At 47.3% G+C, this 17471-nt stretch overlaps 1 long non-coding RNA gene across 1 annotated transcript; it reads left to right on the top strand.

Annotated features, from left to right (window-relative positions):
• The first annotated feature begins 2712 nt into the window (after window positions 1–2712).
• LOC119320834 lies at window positions 2713–3618 on the top strand. The gene is made up of 3 exons (XR_005155074.1): window positions 2713–3257; window positions 3355–3468; window positions 3573–3618. It is a non-coding gene; the product is annotated as an uncharacterized LOC119320834 (long non-coding RNA).
• Window positions 3619–17471: the final 13853 nt, after the last annotated feature.

The following is a 17471-nucleotide window of genomic DNA, read 5'->3' as shown; positions in this document are numbered from 1 at the left end:
TGGTGCTGCTCACAATGCATATTGAGGCTAGAGAGTAGGGACCTATTTATAGACTCCACTTCCAGGTGTTTTATTATTCCACCTGTTTCCGGAAAGATCCGTATGACTCCTGTGCAATGTTACCAACCACGATAAAACATACCAGTTTTCCGAGTCTAAATATAGTAGTCCCTAGCACACATGTGTGAGTCATGTGCCATGATTAGATTGTAAATGCGAGATCAACTTCCAATCTTAATCATGTGGGTCAACAGCCTGCAGAGCCGATCCTGCAAAACAAACCCAGCTCTTCCACCATGTGATGTTCCGGGAAAAATATGTACGTACATATAAATTACAGTAGAGTTGATCCCTATTAATTCCTCTACTGTATTCCATCACAGTCGTCCTCGGCACCTCGAGTATTACTTCCTCGAGTGAAATTCCGCATCAGTTATTCCCGGTCACAAACATTAATAATACGAGTAATTCCACATTGAGTTAAATAAATAATTACCATGTTGAATAAATGTTGAAAGCCACATACATATTCAACCGGGACTAAAGGTGGAACTCCACGTGGCCGCACCCTTTAGTCCCGGTTCAATCCCCTTTAGTCCCGGTTCTGGATTGAACCGGGAGTAAAGGGAGAGGCATTACTACCGACCTTTATGAACCGGGACTGAAGGCCTTTTTTTCTACTAGTGTTCCCCGGTCTGCATGGGAATTAAAGAAGCAAGAAAGACTTGGGTTAGATCACGTGAACCTGCTGCTTGTCTCCTTCATGATTGCGGGCGTGGCAGAGAGCCACCGAGCCACGGAGTACTAGTCTTCCTTCCTCGATCCGCCGATCGTGTCAAAATCGATTGATTAATCCTAAAATCTAAAAAGTGCACGTGCACTATTCTGTCGAACCGAGCGGTCGATCGTGCGGCCCAGCGGAGTCAGGTTCTATTTTGTCGGGGCGACTCTCCATCGAAGCCCCCGATTCATTCCTCCCTTCGCTCTCCCCCACCCCGCATCGCCGCCGCCGCCGCCTACCTCGCATCTCGCCGCCGTCCTCCGCCCTCGCCCCCACAACCACCACAACTGGCGTCCTCGTCTCCCCTCGGCACAAGAGAAGAGGAGAGGGAGGTCAGGTGACCAGGTCGGTCAGGCGGCGGCCAGATCCGCCCACAACCGACCGGCGACCACGATAATTCGTCGTCAAAGGAAATGCTTCTTCCACCTCGCGCGCCAGATGAGAGGAACCCTTCTGCTGTTTCCTCGCTCCCCACCCCGACACCACGCCATGGATCGAGCTTCCCCTCCTCCAACCCACGCCATGGACTGAGCTCACTCCCTTCCTAAAGGTCTGCTCTCTCTCTCTCGCCCATCTTCTGCTGTATCGCTCACTGCATGCCATGGGGGCAAGCATTGCTGGCCATGGGACTGCTCGGCGACAGGGACGTACTGGTGGGCTGCGGGAAGATGCCAGACGGCGCGCCCACTAGGCCTAACTGCCGCGAGGACGACCTCGACGATATGCTCCAGGCCACCCTGAACTTTTGCTGGCTTGGTATTGTTAGGTAGCGCCTTTCGTACAACCTAAATTGCTCGTTGATGCAGCTACTGTTTTTGAAACTCTGATCCTACTAAAGAGCAGCAGGTATTTTTTCGGAACTGAATGTTCCAGTTGTTCGAGAGCAAGGGGCTGGTGGAGGCAAACCAAGTCTTGGCTACTCCAGTTTAAGTTTTTGAACATTTCAATCTTCAGATCGTAGATTAGTACTCCCTTCGTCCGAAAATACTTGTCATCAAAATGAATAAAAAGGAATGTATCTAGATGTATTTTAGTTCTAGATACACCTCTTTTTGTTTATTTTAGTTCTAGATACACCTCTTTTTGTCTATTTTGATGACAAGTTTTTTTGGACGGAGGGAGTATTATCTACTAAGATGTTGACTTTGTTCTACAGCATGTAGTCAATGGCATCGCCTATATGTTCTGTAAATTGTAATTTTAGATTCTATGAAGACCATAAGAAAAGTTCACTCTAGAAGAACTAACAAATCAGTTCTCTGAAAACAAAAAAGCAAAAGTACACGAGACAAATTCACTCTAGAAGAACTAACACAAACTGCAGATAGTTGGCCGGGGTAGCTGCAGGTTGAATCGTCGATTTGCAGCAACATCGAGACACAGCGAGGGATGAGATATTAAGATGTTGTATACTACATAGTTGCACAAGGATGTACGAACAAGTTTCATAATATGCAAATCATAGTCATACAATTAGGGTCCGAATAACTGCCACACGTGTGGCGTCGATAGGAACCCGCCCGCACACCTCGTGCGGCATAGACGGGGATCGGCCCGCACGACCACGTCCGAGCGCACAAAAGCACGGCTCGCACGTCCGGTGTGTGGCAAACCCGCTCGCACTACCCCGTCCGGGCCAGAAGACCGGCTGCCCACACGACCCAGCCGATCCACGCCTCCGATCCATCCCCTCTCTCGTACGCCGCCATCGTCCCCCACCTCTCGAACCCCGACATCCGTCGCCGGCCATCCCTGGTTGCCATGGCAACCAGGGCAGATCCGTAGGGCGCTCCGACCCCAAACCACACCCTAACCCTTCCCATCCCCAGCCGCCCACTCCAATCCATCCCTCCAGACACGATCAACTAAAACCAGGTGAAAATTCTCGATCTCGTCCTTCCCTCTCATCCTTAAGGCTGAAAATCTCCCGATCTTGTACTGGGTCCATACTATAGGGGTAGAACACTGCATGGTTCGGTGTATATTCGCAATTGCCAGGCAGAATACACCAGATCTGCCATGTACTACGTTTGAGGTTAACTTAGGTGCCTAGTTTAGGCACTTAAGTAGTTGGGTATGAAATGGATGAGTAGGAATCCCTAAAAAAGGGCAGGAAGGACGATTTTTTGAATGAAGAGGGTGGGAAAAAATAATTGCCACTTGTGTGTAACGACAGTTGCCGCTTGTGTATGATGACAATTGCCACCTATTTTGACCTGTTGCTTGCCATCCCTATCTTCCATGTGCAAGCAGCAGAAGAATACAATTCTTGTGGATTATTGATGCCTTTTTGATCATCCAGTGATTGAGAACATGTCGGAAAAGAATCGAGACGCGGAAAGGATGAATCGCGAAGGTGGCGCTGATGCTTGGGGTTCTCAAAGGCCAGAAACACCGCCTTGGGATGCAGCAGAGTATAGTCAACTCATCTCAGCAGGGCCGTTGCTGCCACTACTAGAACAGTATGCAGGCGTAGGTATGATGCGTGGTAACAAAAAGAAGAGAGCAGTTGCCAACTTCGCAACGATGAAGATGACATTCTACTTATGTCCTACACTCCCATTTTTTTGCAGGTTCTTATGACCAAAACACTCTCAGGGGGGCCCCATGGCAAGTTCAGTCACAAGGCGCTAACACTGACATATGTACGGGCAACCAACCTCAACTAGCTAGTATGGCTAATCAAGGTAATGCAAAACCAAAAAAAAACACATACTGCTGTGGACGTGAAAAATGGACATGCAAAAAAACTGGCAAGAGGACTCACGAGTTATCACGGGTGAAAATGCAGGGCCTTCATGCAGCACGTGGCATCAGCCAACACCCATGTACCTGCCATCGACGTCATACACAGGTCAGTCCATAAAAAAAGTGAAGGTGCGGATGTTCAATTAGCAGAAGGGGCATAGTTGGCAGCTCCAAATTGCCATGACTGGACTTCTACAATTGCCATGAATTTAAAACTACATTTGCCATCCCTGGACAACTGTTGTTGCCATCAGTGGACACTTGCAGTTGCCATGGAGAAACAACTGCAGTTGCCATGCCAGAGCAACTACAGTTGCCATGTCATCGCAACTGCAGTTGCCATGGAGAAACAACTGCGGTTGCCATGCCGATGCAACTATAGTTGCCATGCCAGTAAAACTGCAGTTGCCACATCAGGGGCGATTGCAGTTGCCGTGCTAGCACAAACTGCAAATTGCCATGAATTGACCAACCACTACTATGCTTACAGCGTATTACGCTGGTGGTGACACGGCAAACGTCCCGTGGCAAGCTTCACAAATTGCAGGTGGAGCACGACATTTTGGTGTCACAGACCATACAAGATGGCCAAATGCAGCACAACAAGGTAAGGAAAAAAATTGAACCACAAAAAACATCACTACATTTGTTGTTTGTAGTTTTTTGTAGGCAAAACAATAGTTGCCATGTTTGTTGAACAGTACCTGCCATGACTGGACAGCTACAGCTGCCACACATGTCCACACGCAGTCTCACGGCTTGCTGTTTGAAAATATGTCGTGCCAAATCAATCGAAGATGGTGTGATCCGTTGTGATACACATCTTATTCAACCAAAAAATCTTACTCTCGTGCTTGTTTTTTCTATTACAGAACCTACAACTACAGTGAACAGCGATGCGGGGACATCTACTGCGGGGAGCTCTGAGCGCACGGAAGACGCGTTCCACCAGCCAGCAGACTGTCATGCCGCAAACAATTTCGAGTCAGAGTCGGGAATGGCAATCATTCCAGCAATGCCGACGAGCACCCCTTTGAACACAAGCACTAGCAACACTCGAGTAGATGGAACTGCTGCCGATACTGAAGCGAATGATGAAACTGACGACGACGCACAAGAGGATGAAGATGATGGGCAATCCGAGATCGTGGTACCTCAGCCACCATACATTGGGCAGAGATTTGGATCGTTCGCAGAAGCAAAGGAATACTACCAGGCATACGCAAAGTTCCATGGATTTGCGGTCAACACCGAGTACCATAGGAAAATTAAGAAAACTAATGAGTACAGCAGAGGTGAGATGAGGTGCCACAAGGCACGGAGGAACAAGAAGGGGAAAGGTGTTGCGCCTGTCGTTCCGGAACGAAAGAGAGGCATCATTCTCAAGACGGGGTGCCCTGTCCGGTGTAAGCTAAACGTAGATGGAGCAACATGGGTGGTCAATGAGTATTTTGACGAGCACAACCACGAACTCATAAAGAAGTTCGACCTGGTGAAATTTCTGACCGCCCACAGAGGGTTCACCCCCGTCGAAAGGAAATTCGTAAAGCTGCTACATGATTGTAACGTCGGTCCATCAAGAATGGTACAGATACTATCTCTCATCCACAGAAAAAAGGGGACTCTGAGTAGCATGCCGTACATACCAGCTGACGTCACAAATCTACAGGCCAAGTACCGTAGAGAGAGCAAGTTGGCAGACATAGAGGCCACAATAGCCTACTTCGATGTGAAAGCAAAGGAAGATCCAGATTTCTTCTACAGGATAAGGTTGGATGATGAGGACCGTGTTAGGAACATGTATTGGGTGGATGGTGCTGCAAGGAGAGCCTACAAACATTCCCGAGATTGCATTTCATTCAACGCGACGTACCTCACCAATATGTACAAGATGCCATGCGCTCCGTTCATAGGAATAAATAACCACAATCAGTCGTTGCAGTTCGGATGCGGCCTCGTCCGGAACGAAGACACAGATGGGTACGTTTGGTTGTTCAAGACCTTCTTGGAGTGCATGGATGGACTTGCTCCGATGAACATAATAACGGACCAATATTTCAGCATGCGTGCAGGCATAGAGGAGGTCTTTCCGTTGGCAGTGCACAGGCACTACAGGTGGCACATTATAAAGAAGGCTGAGGAGACGCTAGGACCATTCTTTGCCGACCGTCCAGAGCTGCACAAGGCATTCGAGCTGTGCGTGGACCACAGCTTGACGGTGGAGTAGTTTGAAAGGAGCTGGATGGCCATGACTAAAACACATCAAGTCCAGGACAACGAGACTCTTGTTAGCCTGTGGGAGAAGCGAATGTACTGGGTGCCGGCCTACTTCATGCAGTGCTTCTTCCCCTTTCTGCAGACTACGCAGCGCAGCGAGGGGTTCAATGCTGTTTTAAAGCGGTACGTCAGCCCTGGCAACTCATTGCTACAGTTTGCCAAGCAGTACACAGTTTTGCAACAAAAAATTCTGGGATCTGAGCTACAGCAAGAAGCGACCACAGCCCTAAAGCAGCCAAAATTGCTAACGTATTTACCGATGGAGAGGCAAATGAGCAAGATATACACCAACAAGATCTTTAACAAGTAAGTCAGTTGCATTACAGTCTTATTTGCATAAAAAGCACCAAGTCAGTAGGGGCCTTATAGAGTGCAATGCAGTTGCCATGACATGCAGCTGCCATGTTTAATGAAATACTGTTTACCATGCTTACTCAGATGCAGTTGCCATGTTAAAATGAAAATTTTGTTTTGGCATACTTGCTCGGGTGCATTTCCCTTGTTGAATGAAGTGCAGTTGCCATGTTTTATGCGCTGTGCTTCCATTGGAGCATGTTGGCATGCAAATGCCAATGTCAAAAAATGCCAAAAAAAATGTTATATTGGCGACACATATGCTGAAATGCAGTTGCCATGTTTAATGAAATGCATCTGCCCTTTTTTTTGAAATGCAATTGACATGTTTACTCAGCTGTAGATGCCATGTTTAATAAAAATGCAGTTGCCATGTTTTATGCAATGTGCTTCCATTGGGGAATGTTGGTGTGGAAATGACGATATCCAGTTGAAAATGTACTGCAATTGCCATGTCTGTTGTACTGCAATTGCCATGTATGTTGTAATGCATTTGCTATGTGTAGTGTACTGCATTTGCCATGTTCAACGTAATATATTTTCCATGTTCAATGAACTATGTTTGCCATGTTCAAACAAAATGTATTTCTATTTCCATGACAACATAAGGGTGTACAAGAAAAAGATCGCACGAAAGTTTAACAGAAAACACACAAAACTTGCAGATTCCAGGAAGAAATAAAGCGTGCCAGCATGTTCACGGCTTTCCGGGTGGACGAACATACGTTCAAGGTGTGTTCTATTTTGGGCATGTCAGATTCAGAACCTGAAGACACGGACAAAGGAAGGAACTACTTCGTCAGAGCCTCGATAGGCGAAGGCGAGTACTACTGCCAATGCTGCAAATTCGAACAGGACGGCATTGTGTGCTGTCACATACTAAAAGTCATGGACATGAACGCTGTGACACGCATGCCCCGCCATTTTATAAGGAGGCGATGGACTTGGGACGCTGACGACGCGTTGGCGCCGCAGACAACAAACGCAGTTCTGGCTGTGCATGACGAGAGACCTGAGTCAACCATGGAAGCCGTGAGGCACATTGTGCTGACAAAGAACTATGCTGAGCTAATTGATGAAGCGTGCAAGAGTGATGACACAACGAGAGTAGCAGAAAAATACAGGAAGGCACTGAAAAGAGAGCTTGATGAGATCAAAAAAAGGAAAGCCGAGGAAGCCTTACACCGGTTCCCCCGCACATCAAGTGTGCCTTCATCCACGGGGCCATCGTCTGAAAACTCGGAGATAGGATCTGGAACAGCAAGCACACAAACCCAGGTCAGGAACCCACCCCGTTCCATCACAAAGGGTCGTCCGAGAGAGATAAGGTACAAGTCAGGACTGGAGATTCAAGCAAAACACAAGAAAACGAAGAAAGGGGCGGGCAATCCATGAGCAAAAATTGGGGCGCTGTGACATGGTCCATGTGGACATTTTGTTTTGTACCCCTATACGATGGGATATTTTTTAATTGGGAGAATGACTCTTGAGGGGGGACAGAAGTAGAAGGAAAATTCATTGAATGGATAAATGCATTTGCCATGTTATGGGTACTTAATCTGCCATGTTATGTGTAGTTAATCTGCCATGCTATTTTATACCAAATATGCCATGCTATTTTATACTAGATAAGCCATGCTATTTTATACTAAATATGACATGCTACTTTATACTAAATATGCCATGTTAGTTGTACTGGATCTGCCATGTTAGTTGTACTGGATTTGCCATGTAAGTTGTACTGGATCTGCCATGTTATTTATGATGTATCTGCCATGTTAGCTGTACTGAAAATTTCCGGATGCTTTTTGTAATGACTCTGCATGGCATATATCCCCATGACAAATACGATGTGGTTTAGAAGCACGTAGTGTGTTGTGTGCAATGTATGGGAAAACAAGTTGGAAAAAAAAGCGTAAACATGCATAAACCGCAGCAAAGGTTATGGCTACATGATAAACCTACCCAATGCTAGCCGGTGCAATTAGCGATGAAAAAGAACAAGCAAAACAGCCAAAAATGAAAAAATGATGATGACTTTCACTAACCATGTCTGTTGAACTACATTTGCCATCTTTTTTTTGAAAACATCGCAGACGCATTCGAAACAGCAAAAAACGATGCTAGAAACGATGAAACCACTGTCGTAATGATAAACATAAAAACAGATCTGATGTAACGCCTAAAATAGGTTCACGTCCACACATGTATTACAGAAAACACTAAAAATGTCGCTAACACGCCACCATTACATAGTAGGCTACACGAGGTTGCAGTCATAACGTAGCACACAAAACATAGTTTTCGACAAAGAACAGAGAGATAGTACCTTACATTCCTCAACAACAGAATGTAAGGTGTGCGTCTGGTGTGTAACGCCACGTGATCACTTGTACTTCTTGATGACTTGCTTGACAGCTTCCTCCATGAACTCGCGTGCTCCGGACCGCTTGTTGAAATCTTCATTCGTCAGTCAGTTCCATGTGCAGATTTTTCGGAGCTCAACGACCGTTGCATCTGTGATAGCGGGGACAATTCTGCCTTCCCACTTTGCAAAGTATTCCAGCGCGTGAAAGCCACAGTCCGTCCTGCACGAGGAAAAAGAGTTCAGGTGAACACGCAAAATGGACAGCTGCAGCAAAGATGGACTTCAGTTCAGATGTGTCAACAAAAAGAGGGGGTGGATTGATGTAAAAATGGCACATGAAGGAGCGGGTTAAAAGAAATTACGTGTTCCCTTGCTTCACAGTCGCCACATACTCAGTCGGGAAATGCCTGATTTGGACCTTTGAATGTTCGTAGTGACGGTTTCAAGTCTCTTTGAGGTTCTTGATGAAGAATTCGGCATGCGTAGTAAGGTCTCCATCAGCTTCCGAACGGATTGAATCAAGCACCTCGATACGTTGGTTCTTCAGGTCAAGACAGACCGCATGGTGGTGACCACACTTGTCGTGTCGGTCGTGTGGTGCAAGCTCCTGGAACATGGGGAACATGACCTGCATTTAAAAAAGTAAAGAAATGAGATACAAAGTTCACATGAAAGAACAACAGAGGGACAAAAAAATTAGAATCACGTAGAATGTTTGATTATGGGTGGGAGTAGTTGAAAGAAAGTTGCCGTCCATTGTATGAACAAAATGAGCCATGTATTTTACTATCAAGTTGCCACATAGTTTGCATGGGGATACAAAAAATCAAGAAGTCAGTGTGCACGACAACTGTTGCCACATGAAAACTTCTGCCACACAAACACAAGTACAGGTTTTGGCAAAAAACCACGCCATGTGAAAAAACGGTGCAGACAGGAAAGGAGTACTCACATATTTCTTCAGTGTGAGCTTGAAGTCACCGTGTTGTGCAAAATTGTTCCTCAGGATTTTGTGGTGGAAGTCACCATCCCATATTTTGCAGGTCACACTGTAATGCATGATTATCTTATCGGCGCTTACATCGGTGTGATTGTTGATGTAGTCGATCCCGCATGCAACTACATTCGTCGACATTTTTCCGTTTGGCCTCACGGACTCGGCAAGATCACCCAGGTCGACGTACGTCGCTCCGCACTGAATGACTTTCGTTCTGTCCAAACATGAGCTGTATGAAAACGATATAGCATGGAAGAATCATGCCTACTAAGTAAAAAAAATATATGAAAGAACTAAAACGTAAGCGGACCATTTATAAAAAGTACGAAGTAGATAAATGGTAAAAAAGAGCAAGCAAGATGAGAGATTATGGTGTATGGTAATTTACGCTTTCAGCTTCTTCATGTGCTTGCTGTTGGTCCTCGCATTTCCAAAACGCTTGACGATATCGTACAGCTGGGTCTGTTCCTTAGTGGCCCTGAATTCGGGCTCGTAGTCTTCCGCGGGGGGTGGGTGAACTACCCTCTGCTGCCTCACAGGACCAAGGGTGACACTCCTAATGGTATCCTCAGATACCGTATCTGCAGGCACATTGAAACTTGATTGCCCTTGCCCTCGTGAGGAACTCCTCTGCAATGCTGTCTCCTCGATCATGTGGTAAACTTCATCAAGTGACGGTGAAATCTCCTCAGGGGTGGCTGCAAATGAATATAAAAAAAAGTGGGTTAGGATACATATAAAATCCAAAGACAGATGGATTGTGAGGAGGTAAAGGTCCATGATGTGATATGTAGGTAGAAAAAGGGGGGCAGTTGCCATGGGTGGTCCAACTACAGTCGCTATGACATAGCAAATACAATTGCCATGTAGTGCACTGTAGTTGCCACCTAGTTGTACTGTAGGTACCATGTCACAGCAACTGCAGTTGCCATGTTGTGTCGGCTCCACTTGCCATGTGAATGCCGTATGAAAAAATGCAGCATGGTAGAAAAAATGCAGGTGGCATGATGTGGCAAATCCAGTTGCCATGTGTACTGAACTGTATTTGCCATGTGACAGCAACTACAGTTGCCATGTTGAAATAACTTCAGTTGCCACGTGCTTGCCCAAATGTCAAACGCAGCATGGCAGCAAAGAAAAAAACGTAGGTGACATGGTGCATCAAATCCAGTTGCCATGTCGTCACATGGCAGTTGCCGTCACAAGTGAGGACCCCCAAAGAATGTGATTGGGACAAAAGTCAAACTACAAACATGTATACAAGAAAATCGTAAGTGCGTGATGAGTGTACCTTGCACAATTGGCTCTGCGAACTTGACAGCCTTCCTGCCCTCGACCATTGGCTGCGCCATCATTGCGGGCATGCCTCCTGGGAAAGCAAAGGCAACTGGTATAGGATCGTGCACCACCGGTTGATCTTGACTGACGCCGAGGCTGAAGCTCGGTGGGGTAAAGGCCATTGGGTGCCTCTCATTCCTACTGGCCGGACCACGAACGACTTTCGGGGCAGAATCCAGGGGTGAAAGATCGACAAACATATCTGAATCGGCCGCTACAAAATGATCGGCCTTATTTGCAGGGCGGGGCGTGTTGTCAGCGGTCTCAGCCGCAGCTTTCATGACAATCTTCTTGTTTGGACTGTAGGGGACACCGACATTGACTGGGAGCCTGGAAGTGCGCAGATTTATGCTGGGGATTTCCGCAGCGGGTGAAGGCGCAGTCTGCTCCGGGCGTTCCTCTGCGTCACTCGTGCCCGGCTTGACACCTGCATCAGTTGTGCTCCGGTCTTGCGGTTTCTCCATCACATTGATTTTTGCAGGTGGCGGGAACAGTGTGGACGCAGGAACATAACCAGATTCGTCTCTCCTGCTCCTAGCTACAGCCGGAGCGTTGGGTATGTCTGTTGATTGCTTGCGGGGGCTACGACGCCTAGGTGGAAGACCAGCACGCGGAACGGTCGCCTTAGCAGTATCTCCACCGACAGGAGCTGGAGCTGTTGTGCCAGGATTATCATCTGCAGATGGCATATCCTTGTGAAGTGCCGCCTCAGCCGCTTCTGTCATGGACACAAGTGAGACACCAGGCACGCGCTTGGAATCAGTGTCAGATGAGCGGGAATCTTCCTTGCCTAGGTTGGTCTCGGGAGCATCCACTTCGACGCTTGCTGATGGGGTGGCATGGCTCACAGCAGCATCCTTCATTGCCAGAAGAGTTGACAATATTTCAGCTGTCCTGGCGGATACCGACTCGTCACTCCCCGATGTACGGATGCCTGTTGTTCTAGTCTGCACATCTACAGCCGGCGGAGATGGTCGGCCACTTGCATCAGAGTTAGTGGGAGCAGTTGACGGTGCAGCAGCAGTATTGTCGCCTGGCGCCTCATGTACATCTGAGTTGCCACCTGTTGACAACTTTGAATGCAGGCGTTCGAGTGGGTCTCTACTGATATGCTTGGCCCCGCGCGTAGTAGTCTTCTTCACCCTGCAAAGGAAAAAAAGCACGTGAAAAATGGTATGAAAAAAATGGACAAAAAAATATGTTTGCAATGATAGAAGCATTAAAAAACTAAAAACAAGTGGAAAAAGCTGGTAGTTGCCATGTAAGGGGGTCATGAGTTGCCATGTGCCATAGTTAGCAGTTGCCATACAGCAGCAGTTATCAAAGTTAGGCAAATTGAAAGGAATGATAGAAATGTCTGATCTGTGAGGAATGCAATTTCAAAATTAGGTGGGGGATGAACTCTCAGAAGAAAATGGTAAAAAAAAGATGACAGTTGCCATTAGGTACAGAAATAGTTGCCATTTGGCCTAGATGCCAGTTGCCATGTAAAGATAATAGGAGTTGCCATACATTTAAAAAATGAAGGAAGAAATCATTTGGAAAAACAGCAGTTGCCTCGTGGGGGATGATAACAGAAGAACATGTGACAAAAGCAGACCAGTTGCATTGAAAAATCAAGAAAAAAACCGCTATCTCAAATGAAAAGCACATGGAGAAACCTACTTCTTGACTGCCTTCCTCAGGTCAGGCAACACGACAGGATCCCCGGTGTTGGTCGTCGTCGTACGAGCAGAAGACCTGGTGGAAGGGATGTCACCGGCAATGGGGGCACCTTTGTTCAAGCGAGCAGAAACATGGGTTGGCATTGGCGCCTGTTTCTTCGTAGCTGCTCGTCCACCAGCGGTCGGCTCACTGCACGCAACAGATGGAAGGAAAAAAGAAGGTGGCAATTGTCAGACAACAAACTAATTGCCGCGCTTGACAAAAAACAAGTGCAAAAGAAATGGATGAGATTGTTCCAAAGAAAAGATACACAACAGAAAACTAAAATTGAGAGTCGAACCTCTTCCTGGCAGCTACGGGATCGATCCTAGACCTCTTGCCAGCAGAACCCTGCCCAACATCCTCTGGAGCCCTCCCCCTCCTTGATGGCAAAACCCCCTCGCCTCTCGCAACCGTATGTTCTTTCACTTTCTCCGGTGGGTGGGCACCTATTGCATCCTTGCCCTTGTTGCCGCATGTGCGAACTTTAGCGTGTTCATCGTCATCGGTGTCATCGTCGTCGTCCTTGCTGAGGCCAGCGTCTCCATCCACATCATCCTGTGTGTCACCGGGCTCTTGGGAGCTGTTGTAGTCATACCGGCCACGGCAACCGGTTGGCCGATGTGTACGTTCTGGGACAAATGAAGTGAACTGCCTCGCAACCGCGTCGCTGTCAGAGGCACTGAGGGACGTCCACCCCTCAACCAACTTCCCGAGCAGGCTGGTCATTCCGGATGCAAACTGCCCAATTAGATGCTCCACTGGTGCCCTCGCCTGTGCACGAAAACAAGAAGCATCAACAAAACAACACCCGTACTGCATTCGCTTCCGCGACATCAACATGTAATCCACGGCAAACCATAGATGTGGACATTTTGATTACCTCAGAAGGGCAAGACGGAGCTGAGTGCACGTCCATCCACTTTTCAAATTTTTGAGGCCCCCCAAACACGCTGTAGTCTATAGCATGCTTGGCCATCAGCTATGAAAAACAAAAAAAGAAAATGTAAGCATGCCTTATAAACCACGGACGGTTGCGTCATGTCAAATTTGTAAGCATGCCGTGTGAAAAAGACATAAACAAAAACTAACCTGTAGTTTTCCATATGTGCCATCAGTTGCCCTGTCTGCGGCAAGCACAGCCTTGACAGCGCTGATGGTCCACGCAGAAACAGCAAACTTATGAGTAGGCGGCGGGCCTCCTATCCCGGTGAAATCCACGGTGGACAGATCAAGAGAGTCGACATACATGAGCTGATTTAAAACAATTTTGCAAAGAAAAGAAAATATCAGTTGCCATCGTGGTTAATTTGTAGTTCAGAAAAAAAAGAGCAGGATAATGTATGATCCAACGATAATATGTATGTGTTAGTTGCCATCAAAGTGTGATGGCAGTTGTCATCCTACTGTGATAGCAGTTGCCATGCTAATATGAAGGTAGTTGCCACATTGTCAGTATGACAGTTGCCACGTTGTCATTATGGCAGTTGCCACATTGTCACTATGGCAGTTGCCATCTTGTTATGACCAGATTGTCATGCATGAAATAAAAGTACGTTATAAACAAAGAGTTCGCACAGAGATCTGGTGAAAATAAATACCATTAAGTGCATACGACAACCCTTCTGGTACATCTTGTTTTTGAAAGCATCGTGGAGAAAGTTGGCAATAAACTTACACCAGTTCATACTCTTCACGTTTTTCAGATTCGCCTGCACCACACAAAATTTCAGGGCAAAAAAATTTGCCGCGTCAGAAATCAAAACGGAAGAAACGCAACGAAAACACTGGCAGTAGCAAGCATGGATCATTCACCAGGATGGGGAAACATTTGTTGCTTGGGCGAAGAGAAGTGGTCGGCGCGAAAACAGCTGAGATGAGGTACATGAGTAGCTTCATCTTGAAAACTTCTCCGTGCGTCGTCATGTCCTGCAGAGAATCTGCCAGTACAGACGTGTTCGGCATTGCCTCCAACCCAGGAAACAAACGGGCGAACAGCTCTTCCTCGATCTCATTATTAACCTCGTACGGGACTTTGATATGTCCCCGAGGCACACCCAAAGTGCAGAACACGGATTCCTCATTCAATGGAAGTCTTCCCCGTCCCGGGATCACGAATTCCCTGGAGGCGGGATCGTATATCTCACAAAGCCAGTCGCATACCGGGTTGACAAGGTTCGTACACCGGACATCCATCAGAACCTGCATACCCATCTCAGCAGCAGCTCCCTTTTGATCGTCAGTGAATTTGTCAATCAACACGGTCAGACGTTCCTGGGAGGCTCTGTTGCGAATACGTTTCTTCTTCTGCAAAAAACAAACACAAAAGTGTTGAGCTGTTGCCATGTTTTTGCAATGTTATGAAAATTTAGTTCATGATGGACGACTATAAAAAAGATCTAGCTGCCAACAAATAACATAAATCAGGAGGAGGGGGGCGGGTGTGCGGACAGTTACCTCATCGCCCTCTTTTCTCCGTCCAGTTGCCTGGTTACGTTGAGGTGGATCCATGAAATCGTCATCATCACTTTGATGATCGCCACGAGCCATTCTGCTGATGTAGGAACAGACCAAATTGTTAATGGCGAAAATGTAAAATGCAATGGGTAAGCAGTTGCCACCTAACAGAAAAATATTAACTATTTAAATGCAAATGTGGTTGCCATACTATGCAGCCAGTTTGCCACACTGTCATATCTGTATTGTGGCAACAGACATTGTGTTCACATACTGTATTGCAACATGATTATACAAAATCCAAAGTGGCAAACACGCCAACTCGATGTGCACATTAGTTCCGTCCAGTGCTACCGACTGTGGCAACTATCAAAGTTTGGAAACTGTCGCAAATAATTCAGAAAAAACAAGTCTCACAAATAAAAAAGAATGTTTGAGGTTACTATTATGTAAATTCAGTAAAAAATCAGTTTGCCTCGTTCAAGAGCGTGTATGTGGCAACTATCTCATTCATTCAGTAAATTTTAGTTGCCCCCCTTGTGTATGAGCTTGAACACATTTGTGGCAACTATGACAGTCAGTTTCAGAAAATATGTTGCCGCAGAAGAGAACACATTTGTGGCAACTGCCACATTTGTTCATGTAGTTTAGTTGCCACACACCTGTTCACGTTCGGTCATACTGCCATAGTTGCCACATTCAGAAAGCATATTTTTTCTGGTTACTTATCGTACAAGTTCAGCAAAATTAAAATTTGCCACATGGGAAGAGCATGCGTGTGGCAACTGCCACAGGAGTTCAATGAAATTAGTTGCCACCTCGTTTTGGGGTGGCAACTATGACAGTCATTTTCGGAAATCTGTTGCCACATGGGAGAACACGTTTGTGGCAACTACCACATTTCTTCAGGTAGTTTAGTTGCCGCACATTTGTTCACGTTCAATCATACTGCCAATTTCGTCACAGTCTGCAGTTTCAACCCCAAAACTAGACTAGATCTAGGTTTCAATGGCAACTGCTTCAACCTCAAAATCACCCTTACAATTCTCGCGCGAAATGGCTGCAACCCCAAATTTCGAACCAATCCGCACCAAAACAACCCGGCGGACAACTCTCAAAATCCAAATGCAAGACTAATGTGTTGCCTACGAGCAGGCATAGCCTCACCGACGATGCCGCCGCAGCGGCGGCGACGAAACTGCCCACTCCCACGAAGCAACGGCAGGCACACAACTATGGCGCACCGCCGCAGCGGCGGGAACGCCGGCGCACCGCTGAATCGCCGGAATTTCTAGGAATGGATCTAGAAATCGAACAGGGAGGAAAGAGGGGAACAAAATCAGGGAGGGTATGCGATAGATGAAGCGAGCATTACATTCGACCCGCACGCGTTCCGGCGACGCCGCTCCGCTCCGACGAGCACCACCAACGCCCGCGAACACCGTCGACTGTCCCGCCTCCGCCGTCGCCTTCTCCCCTCGCCTTCTCCTCCAGTGGACTGTAATGCGAGTGGGTTGTGCCAGTAAATGCGACGCGGGGGAGAGTGAATGGAACCGTGAGGGAGAGGGTGGAGGGGCGTGCGACGTGTTTGACGTCAACTGCGGTCGGACCATGGCGTGCGGGCGCATGGCAGTTCCACCGCACGCCTCTCAGTGGCAACCGCTGACCGCGGGATGGCAACTACCGTGCGGGCGAACCCACTCGCACACCGCACACTAGAATCGTCCAACGTGGCGCCGAAAACCGGCCCTTTTGCTCCAAGATTCGTGCAAAACAAAACCAACGGCGATGCTTGCGTGTGGACGGAGTGGTGAACGCCCACATGTGTGGGCGTTAACATTTCCGTACAATTAAGCATAGATAGTTGAACAAGCAGGTGTCATAAATTTCACAAATTACACGACGATACTAAGTAAGCCCGGCGACGTTTTTTTAAGTTGGTCTATTTTTGGCATGCACAGTAGTTGTAGTTGCACACATAGTAAGTCCTAGTTGGCACATGCATGGTCATAGAGTTGCACATTCTAGTCCGCATAGTTGCATATGAATTGTCGTGGGAAGTTCTCACGCCCCGCCGCAACGTTGCACATTTTCGTCGGCGCAGTCACACATGCATGGCAACAGAGTTGTACAATCTGATCCGCATAGTCACATGAATTATCGCAGGAGGTTCTCACGCCCGGCCGCGGAGTTGCACACTTTCGTCAGCGCAGTCGCACATGCATGACAATAGAGTTGCACAATCTGGTCCGCATAGTCGCACATGAATTCTCACATGAGGTTCTCACGCCCGGCCGCGGAGTTGCACACTTTTGTCAGCGCAGTCGCACATGCATGGCAACAGAGTTGCACAATCTGGTGCGCATAGTCGCACATCAATTGTCGCAGGAGGTTCTCACGCCCGACCGTGGAGTTGCACACTCTCGCCGGCATAGTCGCACACGGAC

Source organism: Triticum dicoccoides, chromosome 1A, assembly GCF_002162155.2.
Source record: "Triticum dicoccoides isolate Atlit2015 ecotype Zavitan chromosome 1A, WEW_v2.0, whole genome shotgun sequence".
Taxonomy (NCBI): Eukaryota; Viridiplantae; Streptophyta; class Magnoliopsida; order Poales; family Poaceae; genus Triticum; species Triticum dicoccoides.
This window is presented reverse-complemented; position numbering and strand designations above follow the sequence as displayed.